At 41.1% G+C, this 14,017-nt stretch overlaps 1 protein-coding gene across 25 annotated transcripts in view; it reads right to left on the bottom strand.

The window, feature by feature from the left end:
• The window catches only part of ADGRL3 (adhesion G protein-coupled receptor L3), a 520,467-nt gene that overhangs the window by 423,112 nt on the left and 83,338 nt on the right, over positions 1-14,017 (bottom strand). For all 25 annotated transcript variants that reach the window (XM_042796493.1, XM_042796492.1, XM_042796511.1 and 22 more), the window contains exon 2: positions 5,255-5,321. The gene's annotated coding sequence lies outside the window, so the exon portion shown is untranslated. The remainder of the gene's footprint in view (positions 1-5,254; positions 5,322-14,017) is intronic.

The following is a 14,017-nucleotide window of genomic DNA, read 5'->3' as shown; positions in this document are numbered from 1 at the left end:
ATAATCATTATTAAAAGTGGTGTGAGCCTTTTTCTTCTTGTCATGATCAGTTTCTCATCTGGCTCCCACAAGCCATGTTTATATTTCTTTACAGTAGTTTTTCCCTGTCTCCTGCTTCACCTACATATAACCTCTCAACCATGTTACTGGCCTTAATTTAACAAAAAAAAAAAATCCAAAACCTACACACACCTGAAGAAAGAAAAAAAAAAAAAAAAAAACAACCAAAAAACAACCAAAAAAAAAAAAAAAACACAACTGAAAAAAACCCCTACAACCCTAATATCTGGATTGCAGCAGTTACTCTTCCCATTGGCTCTTTCTGTAACCCGAGGAGAAGCAGAATTTCCAGAGCACAACTCACATTGCTGATGGGTGATATCACCTTCTGAGTTTGTCCACGTTTCTCAACTAACTAGGAGGCCAATGCTCTTCATGCATGTACCTTGGGAGAGATGCATTCTCACCCAGCTGGAACCCATTTGTGATTTCCCTTGTTTAGGATCCAGGTGAGGGACAGGAAGATATTAATAACAACACCCAGCACTGCTCTATTTCCAGCTTCTCTTCAGCCTACACCATGTAATACCTAGAACAACTAGTAATTATTAATTGCCCCTAACTGTAAACTGGAAAAATAGATGGGAGGAATGCAAAAATATACTCGGGCACATGTGCAGCTTAGCCCCTGCTCTTCAGCTGGGTTCAGCTTTACCATGCAAAGTCTGACCTGTCTGTTAAATATGTGCTACAACCGAGTTTTGCAAAATCTGTCAATCTGCAAGCCTTGGCAACAAAACCAGTCCAAGAGATGTAAGTGGCAATCTGAGAAGATACTCCCCAGGAATTAGATTTTATAAACAAACATTTCAGCTAATTTCATTCTTGTTCTCAGTGCAATGAAGGCCCCATTTAACCAAAGAATTTGTCTACAGAGTTTAGTTTCTTCCATTTAATGAACGCTGATCCTGTCTTAGCCTCAGCTGGTATATCATCAGGATCAACGTGAAATGTTAATGGAGAAAGATGCGTAATATGATTTCAAGTATTTAAGTTACAACCACAACTATTAAAGCAAATCCATTTTACCTGTTCCTCCTCAGGCTCCCCAGTGAGACAGATTTAAAAGTTTCCATGGGGAGAAGTGATTCATAAATGGCTACACAGATCAGAGAAGACAGCCTTTCATCGTTAATTACAGCCAGTGTTTTCCGAACCGAAGCTGGTCATTTCACCAGCACAATACCTAATTAGTGAGGCTCATTTTATTTTGTTGCCTTCACAAATTAGTTCACTTTTTAAAAAGCAAGGTGGCTGCCTCCAGCAGTAGGGATAACTATGCTGCCCAGCCAGGAAAATAAGGCTTCATGTTCCGCTTGTAGTCCACAGCAGAAGAATCCAACAGGTTCCCCAATTTTCAGTCCCCTTGCTGGTTCAATGCAGAAATCTCTGTTGCTTGTCGTGGCATCGCTAACATGAGACTCTGTGGTGCACCCATGTAAGACAATCACCACAGTCCTATGAATCTAGACCCTTGCAGTGAGAAAAGCTTCCTGGTTTTCAAACTTTCCCACTGCTAAGCCAGAGCACGGGATGTGAAACAGCCACAGCAGCGAGGAGGAGGAGGATGCTTCCTGCCCCTCATCCCTGTAGAGCAACTGCAGCAGGCCCAGACCATGGCATCCGTGTCATCCTTGCACCGCGCACTTCGGGGCCATCACAGAAATAGCAGGAGGGGATGATGCACTGTAAGAGATGCTGGTCTTCACTCACCCAGAGAGAACACTCCCAGACATCACCTGCATTTTAAAGCAGCACTGTTTCTTTCTTCCCATGTCTTGGATTCCCCCTCAACCTCTGAGGAGCAACTTCTCTGTGGTAGAGGCTTCCGGTGGATGCCCCGGCCAAGATCCTGGTTTTGAACTCAGCACCCAAAATACCGGTCAGACCCCCCGGCACTCGCCAGACAGAGCACGCTGCTGGCAGCTATCGTTGGAAATGCGGAAGTTATCCTCGTGCAGATTTTAAAAGGCCACTGTTTATGCATGTAAATTCTGAAGGGCATTAGCAGCATCGCTGACACACACTGACAGCCAGCCCAGCTCCGGGAAGGGAATAAGCAGCAGCGACTGCCTGAATAATTGATGTGCTTTTACTCTGCCCCATGGCCCAGTTATTACATTGCTCACTCTCTTCAACTGCCTGTGGTTTCTAAATTAATTAGAAATCTTAATGTCATGGCCAGCCGGTTTTTAGAAAAAAAAAAAAAGGCACCGAGAACAAAAGACGAGAGTGCTTCTCATGCCCTTGAGCCTTGGGATCTCTTACTTTGGCCTGGCCACAGAGGGAATAAAAGCACAGTCTGAATTTCTGAAGCCTCAGACCCCGCTCACCGACACTAACAGCAGCACAGCATGAAATCCACTCCACCTGCAAAAAGCCCCTGTTTCATGGGGGTGAACACCCCCATCAAGGTCACCTCTCCCATAAGATGGGGCAAAGCCTTTCCTAGGGGCTGGCGCGTACGCGAAGCAGCTAGCAACTCTTCAACACAATGAAATACGTCTGATAGTCCCTTTTGCAACCTAGTGCCATACAGTACTGAATTAAAGGACGCTGCTGAAGTTTGGATGAATTACGGACTCATGGTTGTCCTGCTCTTACAGTTGACAGAGCTAAATGACTCTGTGGGATCCCTTTCACAGGTTGAAAAAAAAAAAATTGCATGCAACCACCTGACCTCAGAGCACAGGAGAAGCTGATAAAAATGACACATTGATCAAATATAACAATGTGAGTGGCCATTTCTTTGTTACATACATACCCTTATCTACTTACAATACTGCTTATGCTTAAACTTTAAAACAATGTCTATAGCTTTTAAGAAACCCAGTGGGAATAATTCCCCTGTTTGAGCCACATTGCATTAAAGCGTGGGTAGTTTTGTTCTAAGTCCTTGGAAAGCACTTACCCATGATGAATCTGGGGGTATTTTTAGCCTCTTACTTGTGAACAGAAATACTGATTTTTTTAAAAATAATCTCTTTAGAACTGTACCAAAAGCATAAATAAACATAAACAATTGGATTCACTGAGATAATTTTAAATTGCACAGATAACTTAGACTAATATTTCACCTTTTTATAACAGAGCAGTGAAATACCAGTGAAACTCAACAGTGCAGCACAGTCTTTCTCTTTGCCAACACATTGTGTCTTAAAGTAATCTGTAGGATACTGAGGAGGAGAGAGGCATAAACCACCTATCCATTATTCCCCTTGGGAAATTAATGATTTTAAAGAAATCTGATTTTTCAGAGCCTTTCTTTTTGACATGGATAAACCGACTTCGAGTCCCCAGTAAAGTTATCCTACATCTCCTGTACATGTTAACTTCCCAAACATGACAGTCCCAGGCAGAGAAATAAGCTGGCAATGGTAAAACAAGGCTTTACAGAGTTACAAATGACACCGTAATTCCTAATGGAAGTATCCAATAAAATGACCCCTATTCATTAGCACATGGAAGGTAATTCAGAACACTGTGAACTCAAACTACAGGAGAGTGTGGTTCTCTACAGACTTAATGCATTTTGATCAAGCATTTATTTGTTCCTAGAGCTTCTCCCTCTACCTGCTATTTTTCCTTTCTTGTCATAATTTTGCATTAAATTGATGCATGCAAAGCCCACCACAAAAAAAAAAAAAAAAAAAAAAAACAAAAAAACAAAAACACAGAAGGATCAAAGCAAGTTGTAAATTTAAGCCCTTTCAGTGTGTTTCAACATCCTTCCTGAGAACTGAGATGGCACTTCCGTTTGTAGGGTGGAAAGATGGGCTTCCAGCAAATCGTAATGCTGACACATGAAGAAGGCAGCACTGGTCCACTCTATGATTTGTTGGCATTTGTCATCATGGTTCTACAAACTGCCTGTAAAATGCACGTGCTAATTATCAGCAGTATGGCACTTCAGATGTAGTGAACACAAGATGTCACTCACATGCATTTTTCAAACCCAAGCAGTGTAATGAAGTGTCTCACAAGAACATGTTACATGTTCATACAGAAGCTTTCCTGATCCCTGCAACATCTCTTATCTGTATCTCTTTGCATCTCTGTTTTTATATCTCACTATGCTTGCTTTGTTATACTCAAATGTACAGACCTGCACATTATGTATTTCATTTTGCTCTCCATACTGTGTCACCTACATACATCTCACTTTGAAGTTATTTTATGAATTATTACAAAAACTGGAAGGTTCAGATCATGTAGGTTCCTCTAGGTTATCCACAGTAATAAGGAAGCCATGTACAGGCTTTAAAACAGATGTGGGGTCCTAATCCCTTCTCTGGATTACCGTACAGCTGGAAGGATGGACCAGCTGAAGCACAACTGCCACTTTTCAACATGGCCATGCCCTCCTTGCCCAACTTCTACATCACTTGTCTCCAGACAGGGGCAAAGTGCAAAATCACACAAGGTCCCGCAGGGGTGCTCATGCCTCAGCCTTGGAAAGGAGGTGGAAGAAAATACAGGAGATGGCAGCAGTACAGAGCAGCACAGCTTTCCTCACTGCTTTTCGGAGCCTAGTCTTTCAAGATGCAGCCCTCGGCAAAGTGGCTCATGAAAGTTTGATGAACAGCATTTTGTTTAACACCAGCAACTGAGCCACAGCCCTGTTGAGCTGCATTGCCCAAGCAAAATGTCACGACCCAAGAGGATCAGGAGACTCAATTGCAAGAGGCAGGCTTGCAGGCAGCAGAGGAGCTCACGACCTCTGGAGCAGGGTGCACCACCCCACAAGTTACTCGGTCACCAAAACATGACAAGGCTGCTGCAACACTGATGAATGCTGAGCCTCCTTCAATACTTGCCCACTATGCTTCAAGGCTATCCTAGGCAGTCTTGAAAGCATAGGGAAGTCCACAGCCTTTTTCACTCACACATATAAACTTTGATTATTTTTTCTTCCCCTCTTCTGCATTTTCAGTTCTACATGCACTAAAAAAATTCACAGTACGTTGTTTCCTACCATTTTGGTTCAGCATTTTCATGCTCTGCTGCTTTTGTTCCCCTGCTCCCTTTCCATAAAGGAATATTCTTACGAAACAACCGCGCCTGTATAACTGAAAAGACACAAAATCCATGTGCAGAGACACTGCTGTAGGCTCATGCAACGTGATCAGGTTGAGCAGTTTAATATTTTAGCACAGCTAACAAATGAGGCTAGACTACAAGGTCCAGTAATTACCTTTTCTTGTTCTTCAGGTGCTAAAAATCCGCATGCTATTTTTTGTAGAGTACCAAATTCAGCATTTCTAGAAGCAAAGAGAAAAAGAAAAAAAATTAAAAACATTTACACTTGTGTTTGAGGCCTTATATTAGGCATTCATGAACTTTCTGCTATACATGCACTAGAGGATACTGCAATGAACAACTGGCTTTGGTCAACAGATCTACTTTTAAAAGCCTGTAAGAATTTTTAATCTCTATGAAGCACATCTCTGTATGGGAAGACAGTACTAGCACATAACCAACAATGGTTGGATAAAAAATTAGTGGAACATATCACTGCCAATTATAAAAAAAAAAACACCACACCTTAGAGGTACAAGTAGTTATCAAACACACATGCAGGTACGTGAGTATCTCTTCATCAAAACAGACTCCAGTATGATCTGGATAAACTATTGTTATACTAGAGGATTTACCAGAGATTTTTAGAGATTGCTGCACCAGAATAACCAAGAAATATCTAGTTCAAAATTAATGTAAAATAAATTATGATTGCAAGGATGTTAATTTCTCTTCCTCAGCAGTTACATGTTAAATTTTCTCTGTCTCCTTACATCTTCAATATTTTTTTCTAACTTCACTGTTAAATGCTAAATGTAACATTAATTGACAAAAGCATGAAATGCATGGATCCAGGTCAGCCTCCTGGAAGTGTTGGTTTTATTAGGATTAATTACACATGGAAAAATGCTCCTCATAGTTGGGATTGCTATAGATGAAACTTCTGTGGGAATCAGTTTTATCAGAGTCAAGACTGATGGCACAGGACCCCAGGACCCCATCCCACCCCAATTAAACAATTATAAAATAAAATAAAAAACCCATGCGAGGGAAATAGCAATGAGTCCTCCTGCCTGAATTTTGCTTCCAACATTATCTACACACCCAGCTCATTTTCCACAACCTGTAGGGGAGATCACAGGTCATTTTATTTGGAAGATGTGTATTAAAATGAAAAACTATGAAGCCCGATTAAAATAGGATTCACTGTTAAACTGGGGCCAGTTGCTCCAGCTGCAGCAGCGGGTCCCTAAGCCTGTCCCAAAAGGGACTGCAGCACAGTTTTCTCCCTGCTGCCATGGTCCCACACCCTGGACTATTCTATACCTTAAAGAGTTTGCAGAACAAAAAAGGGGTCCTGGGGCTCCAGTTTCACAGCTCAGCTCATCCAGAAAGGTCCTACTTTAATCTATGATGACAAAAAAGGAGTTTCACCCCAGCTCTAGGCACTCCTCAGCAGGTACTCCCCTGAGAGTATGAAAAGAAGGAGGCTGAGACATTGGTCCCCAACGCATAATTCATCTTATTTATGTACTAAAGGAGCAATCACTTGTATTCAGCAACCTTGGAAGTCAAACAAGTAAATTAAAACTTAAAACAAGGCTTGAGAGTCCAGCATGCATGCCGCTTTTGAGTGAATTCTCTCTAATAGGCAAGCATGAATGGTCTGGAAGAAAAAGAGACCTATTCCAGGTCGCTTGTCAGCAAAATTGCCTCTGTAAGTGATAAACAAGTTTTGGACCATCTAAGAAATTTAAAGGCAGAGTCAGGGTAAGACCAGCTATTGTTTCTCACTGTACAAATGAAAAAGTCTCCAGATGTTAGCTGCTTTCAGCCTTGGATTTTGATCAAATATATACAATTTCAGTAGGAAAAAACACTTTTACAAGTACAGAGTAGACCAGGCGACATGTAATGAGGACATCCATATACTTTATTTCTAGGAAAAATGCCATTTCTTTAGACTACGTCACTTGTGTTTTATAGTAAAACCTCCACCTGGTTCCAAGAAGCTTTTGGAGAATAACTCTGATTTGATGGCAGCAGTATAGAGCAGAGAAACGGTGGTTTGCCTAGTCTGAAGAAGTTAATATTTGTTACCCCCTTACCTTGCAACAGCTTTTTAAATGAAATTAAAACAAGATCTTTGTTTCATTTATGATACCCCAGATTTCACTTCTGCGTGGAGCATAAAGGGCTAGAGATAGCACAACATACAGTGGTTTATGGCTCTTCTGTGTCATTTTAGGATTCTGCACATGCTCTCCTCCCAGCTCACCTTTATTTTTTCATAATGTGAGTGTACTGACTGGTAAATCTTTCTTGCCTTCCCTCCCCAAATGCCAAATGTATAACCTTGAGTTGGCCTCTGCCATATGCTATTTCTATGCAGATTTCAAATGTAGTCTGGGGAATTCTTGTTCTTACTAAAACAAGAAGGTAACAATACAGGGATTCCTGCACAGAAGTCATCTAGCAAAATACTTGCTAGAGAGTCAGTGCTCACTGGCAGTGGGCACACTGCAGGAACTACAGGGATCTGGTATTAGCCCTAAAAGACAGAATAAACACACTAAAGAAAGGGACATTGCTTTACCTCTGACTCCTGTTAATACTCACAGCAGTACAGCGCCTGCCCCATATGCAACAGAAGCTTGTTCTTATTTTCTTTTATTTCTTTCCATGCCACTCACCTAAGCTACTCCCCTCTACAACCTACAGTACTTCTTCTCAGAAAGCATTTGTAATTTCTTACCCAGTTCTTCCCCAGTTGTACTGTTCCTGGACAATTTGGCAGGTGGTTTCACTTAAGATGCTAATAGAGAGTGGAAATCACCTTCTCTCCCTTGCTCCATCCCATGTTACTCTGGAGATCTACCTGCAGAGATTACTGCTAAATGGATAACATAGATATTTCAACACAGCCCAGTTTTACTAACGTGACTGCTGGCATTCATACAGCTAAATATTTCAAAATCTGCTATGGTGAGTAATGCATCCACCCAAATAGGACAAGGGCATACTGCTCTGCATCACTAGATGCCAGAAGAAGGGCAATTAATCTGCAAACCGGCACACTGCTGCACCTCCATGCCAAAACAGAAGCTGCTCTTACCAAGAGCAATGATAAACACTTTCTATTTAGCACCAGCAAAGCCTGGGAGGCGAATGCATCAAGACAGGATGGCTCACCCTCAAGCAGCTGTCTTTGCTGCAAAAAGCCAAGTGGTCCAACTTCAGTCGTTCATGCTCACAGCAGACAGACCCACAAAAAAAAAACCACAGAAAGCTTTAGGCAACCAGCAGGAGGCTTGTGAAAAAGCCTTGTTTGCTAAAAAACGTACCAAGCACCTCTTTTCTGGCTCTGTTCACGTAGAGGAGTGAGCACCCGGCATCATGTTTTTGGAGATGAAAACCCATATGGAGCAGCACAGCATCACTCCTGGGTGTTAGCGTCTGCATCAGCCCTATGAAATCAAATCAGCAACTTTCACCTACAGTGACTTAATTAACATGCACCCTACAGATCCTTCCAATTCCTGCACATTGCCATCCTCCATTACCAAGCTCTTTTGATGAAAGTGATTAAAGATAACAATTATAATTTGTGTTAGATATGCCCCTAGAGGCTTTGGCTAGGCTCAGACTTCATTGTTCACAGAACACAATGCAAAGAAATTTCTCTCCCGAAGCGCTCATCCTTCAAAAAGACAAGACAATCAAGGAATAGCAGAAAGAAAGGCACAGAGACAAAAAATAGTTGCTCAAGGTCAAACAGCAGGCCACCAACAGAGCTAGAACAAAACCCACCTCCTCTGTGGACCACTCATGAGGCCGTGCTGACTCTCCAATACTAAGCTGATCAACTAATACACTTTATTTATCAAGTGTCAAGAGCAGATGAAGTAATTCATGGTGTAGCTTGCTGTTCTGCGTTTGATCATGTGTTTTTGTGGTGGCTCTCAAAGCAAAGCTAACCACGATGGTGAAAGAGTTACCTTCCCTCCACCTTCCAAAGAAATGCTTCCCACACTTTTTTGTGCACATTACTGACAAATCGATTCCCCTCAATTTTTTTATTCTTCCATCAATGCTTTCAACAAAGAGTGATTGCTCAAGTGCCCTTCTCCACCTTACACTTCCAATTTTTTAAGGAATGGTCAATCTTGATATGCATAATTATAATTTCAAATGGATCGTTTTATCCTGTACTCTTCTATTTTAATGGGATTATGTACAGTCAAATCTCTACGGTAACATTCAAAGTCAAAACCTCCTACATCATTCATATGTGTTTTAGATATTTAAAAATATTAATATGCAACTAGTGGTATTACAAAAGGTTAGATTTCTAATTACCCAGCCCAGTTATGACACCATAAATCTGATACAGTTTTCACCGATTACTAGAAAAATCTTTCCAAGGCAGTATAACTGGGGTTGAATAGAACTTCCTGCCGTACAATTCATCAGCGAGTGCTTCTGTTGTGCTTTGTACAAGGAAAGAACAAAGCATGAGTGTGCAAAGTGAGCGAAGCTTTTAGCCTTTGCGAACAACTTCAGTGCATAAAATATTAAAAGCAATACTAAACTAATCTCTGGCAAAAATTGCAGACAATTCACTGCAACTCGTATTACAAATGCCTTTGGTTTACCATTTAAAAAACATTAGAGTCTACCATTATGGTTGTGTATCACAGTGCTGTACATTAACCTCTGTAATTTTCCAACATGATATATTGCAGCAACACAAATTAGGCTATCTGGCAAAAAAGCTTAAAAAGATGCAATATTTAAAGAGAGCAGACAGGAAAGCTCCTCGCTCCTTCCTGCCAAAGACAGCAGGAGAAAGTCCAGTCCTCTTTTCCTCAAAGCAAATGCAAAAATCCCATTATTTTCCCCTAGAACTGACAGATCTGCAGCATCTGGGAAAGGATTCAGTCTAAATAAATAGCAGACAAAACAGATGAATGATTTGGGGGAGTGGGGTTGCCTGCTCTCATTTTAACACTTCTGTGTAATAGGAACGGAGCAGGTCATTTCTGTAAGCTTGAAAACACTTCGTGGGCTTTCAGTAGGATTTTCCCTTTAGCATTTTTTGCCTTCTGTCTCCATTTTCTTCTTGTTCTTATGGCTAATGGCTTTCAAATCTGTTACTTGAGCATACAAAAAGCTTAAAGCCTACCCTTGATATTTACTGTTGTAAAGCCCACATGGATGAAATTTTTATTCTCCTGTAATTAATAGGAAAATATTTACTTTTCATATACTCAGGAACAATCATATATTTCCCACTAAGGAAACAAACTGCAAGCTAAATTTTCACCTGCACATTATATCGAAGTTTTCATAGCAAGACATCTATTTTAGGTACAGAAAAGCAATCATAATAAAATGCTCATCATGTTTGCAAATTACACTAATTTCCAAGATTAAATTTGTCCACTCATAAATACATCTAGCAACAACACCAGAAAGATCAATTTGGTTTTACAGCAGTTTTCAAAGTTTGTTTTTTTTTTTTTTTTTCTCAGTGGGATGAAAAAGAGACTTTAAAAAAAGATGTAAAAATAGAAAAAAAAAAAAAAAAAGGAAAAAGAAAAAGAGGACATTGCCCAATGCTAGGACAGCAACACTCACCTAAGGCATGTTGGACTCATGCTTCTGCATTGCATCATGCAGAACACACACTTAAACCTTGCCACTTCCCCTACGAGGCCACTGGGATGCTGCTCTCCTTCCTGTATAACTACCTGGCTCCCTTCCCTCATTTTCCACTTCTAACATATCAAACAGAACTTCCAAAACTCCGTCCAAACCCATACAGTTCTGTGAAATATATTGAGTTTGAAGAAAAAAGGTCAGCTTCATTTTGTCTCAACCAGCTCTAGCTCCCAGCTGTCAGGACCAATGGCTGCTGGGGTTAAGCGAGACGTTTTGTGCCTGTCTTTGAAGCAGAAAGCAGATATTATTTCAAGCTGGCATCCCAGGGGTTTTTTTCCAAGCAATATACTGGTCCTAAGTGGTTTTAGAAGCAAGCAACCAGACAGTTATGTGAAGCCCAGGCCCTGGTATTGGAAGACCCAGAGGGTTCCCTGCAACAGCAAGGCATTTAATGCAAGAGGAGAAGGGAGCCTGGAGTCCTGCCAAATCTAATCCTGGCTATACACACCACAGCTGGATTTCTTCAAGTAGGGGCTATTACACTGGCACACCGCTGACCAAAGTCTTCTGTTTCGTGTAAATTCCCTGCAAAGAGCTTAGGAGATAAAACTGATTAATCCTAATTAAAATTAAAATCAAGGAAATGACACAGTCTGTTGAATCTACTTGATGAATCAAAAGCCTCCCTCATTTCTATGTTAATTGTCTTTTTACAAATATGCAGTACTCTCATACACATAGAATAATGTTTGCATATTTTTCTTCACTTGGAACATCATGGGCCAGATGTTAGAAAGCACCCGGAGAGCCCTTCTGCATTATCAGGCCCCTGCAGAAGTGCCTAAATGGATGCCGAGTCCTTTCTCAGGCTTCTCATAGCTTTAATAAAAAAAACATTGCCTGCAGCAATGAGACAGCCCAGACACTGCAGTTAAGGAAGAACCAGCACCAGGCAGGACACAGCACCTCCCAAGCATGCTGGAAGATACGCAAGATGGGCAGGCAATATGCGTGGAGTTAAATTCAACCAACATAAACCTATCAAAGCCCTGCTCTCAATTTGCATGAGCCTGATAACGCTTTGATGAAATATCATTGCTCGAGTTTTTATCAAAAGGCTACTCGCTCATAACATCGTATCACAGTAAGGACATTTAGGAAAGCAATCAACCTGCAAAGGCATTTCTGAAGTGCAGAACAGACCCTTCCAAGGGCAGTTCAACTTAAGATGCGAGTGATTTAAAGAGGAATGAACCACTACACTGCTAACACCAGCTAATTAAGAGGTGGGATGCATTTGGCACAAAAGGGCCTCTTTCTCTATAGATACACACGTAACGCAGTAGAGAGATCCACATTCAATTTGTATCCAGTCAAAATCGTAGGTTCCCTGAAGTTGGGGAGGCAAAGCTAACCTAAGATAAGTGGTAAAGACACACTGGACAAAATCCAGAATCTGCTGCGTTACTTGCTTAGACAACATTTATTATGGTTACGTTTTATTATACAGTAGTAAAAAATTACAAGGCAACATCCTGTGTTATTTCCCACTGGGATAAATGATACAGATGTACCATTAAATCTCAAAACCAGCACCAGTCTGCCAGGCTACATTCCATTTGTGTCTTTATAATGTGTCAATAGGCTGACATTTATGCCTTCTTATGGTAAAGCTATTTATGTTATAGACATTTAAATGTGTCATAAAATGCATAGCACTACACAAACCTAGAACTCTTCCAATCTTTACCAAAACAATACAAAGCAAAAATCCCACCAGACACCAGTATCCAAATTTAGGACATATTTGCTCCATTTTTTCTATGGTAAGTTAATGTTATGAGGATTTTTAAAAATATCCTTACAAAAGAGGAATAATGCAACCTTTCTCTTGTGCATACATTCAACCCATAGTTAGTTTTAGTTTTGGTTTATAGATTTTTGTCCTTTCCCAAAACAGTTTTCTTTAAAGTCTAAATCACTGGCTTCATGATGTGTTAGGTGATGGGCCATGCCCAACCCTCAAGCTGGACCGCGGGCCACGAGGCAGCCCTATCCTGACACATGTAACCAAAAATAGGAGCTGCAAGGAGCCTACCCTAGCTGGGGAGGCATCCTGAACCATGGAAATATACTGGCAAAAAGAGATGGTCCTACAGGGATTTCACTGAACCGTGCAGAGAGCACATGGGGATGGTCACTGCGGGTCACAGACTATATGTGAACTAAGACATGATCTCAGTATGGTCACTGGCACCAAAGGTTTGAGGGGCATCAAGTCCGGTAATACTGAGTTAAAATGAGCTTTCACTGTTTAATCTCCACCAGTCCCTTTGAAAAGGCCAGCCTCGCGACAACTCAAGAGGAAACACTCGTAGATCTGCTATTAAATGGATTGCTTGTGAGAAATGTCAGATAAAAGCATGGAGACTAGCATAGAAAAATTGTTTGCACCACCGACGGTCTCCCCTTAACACCATCCCCCAAATTTTATTAACATGAAATGAAGTGAATGGCTCTTAGAAATACAAGTGGGAGATCTAGACTGGGGGACACAGAAAGTCCCCTTTGGTGCTAGATGGTCACAATTAAAAAGTCTACCCATGGCCTGATTACAGAGGCTGCCCGGGCCAGAAGTAGATTGGGGTCACTGGAAGTGGTGAATGGGGATGCATAAACAGCAAAGTACAACGGCTTTGGACTAAAACCAATGAAGCCACAAGGCTGCTGTCAAGGGACTTCTTGCACATATCAAATTCGTTAATAATATAAAAGATAAGCTAAGCAGGCAACAGCAAAGGAGTTCAGAAATACGCAGCCTGGAAGGGCATGCTGGAAAGAGGGCTACATGCTCCAGTTACTATCCCCCAAGCAACTGGCATGTGAGGATAAGAAAAAGTTGCAAACACGCCAACTGAATAGTTTTCTGCAGGGATCACGTCTTGAAGTTATTATGGTTGAAATAAGGGCCACTGATACTTCAGGGACTTGTTTAAAAAAGTCCTGAAAAGAAAATTACCATAGAAAACAAGTTTGGGGTGTTTTTCCTCCAAGAACAACATCAAAGCTTAATGCATTAGAAATACAACTGCAACAGATACTGCACTAGGATTCCCCAGGCTCAAGCTGCACGTAGGAGAATGCCAGGCTGAGCCACCATGTTACAGTACTTACAATAAAAGTGAGACAAAAAGTGGCTGCTTCTCTACTCTGACAAGTTTTTAACTGCATCTAGAAATTACCTTCTACTTTAAATTCCATTCCAAGATGGTGT

The sequence above is a fragment of the Tyto alba genome, unplaced genomic scaffold (assembly GCF_018691265.1).
Source record: "Tyto alba isolate M040663 unplaced genomic scaffold, T.alba_DEE_v4.0 Super-Scaffold_23, whole genome shotgun sequence".
In the NCBI taxonomy this organism is placed as follows: domain Eukaryota; kingdom Metazoa; phylum Chordata; class Aves; order Strigiformes; family Tytonidae; genus Tyto; species Tyto alba.
This window is presented reverse-complemented; position numbering and strand designations above follow the sequence as displayed.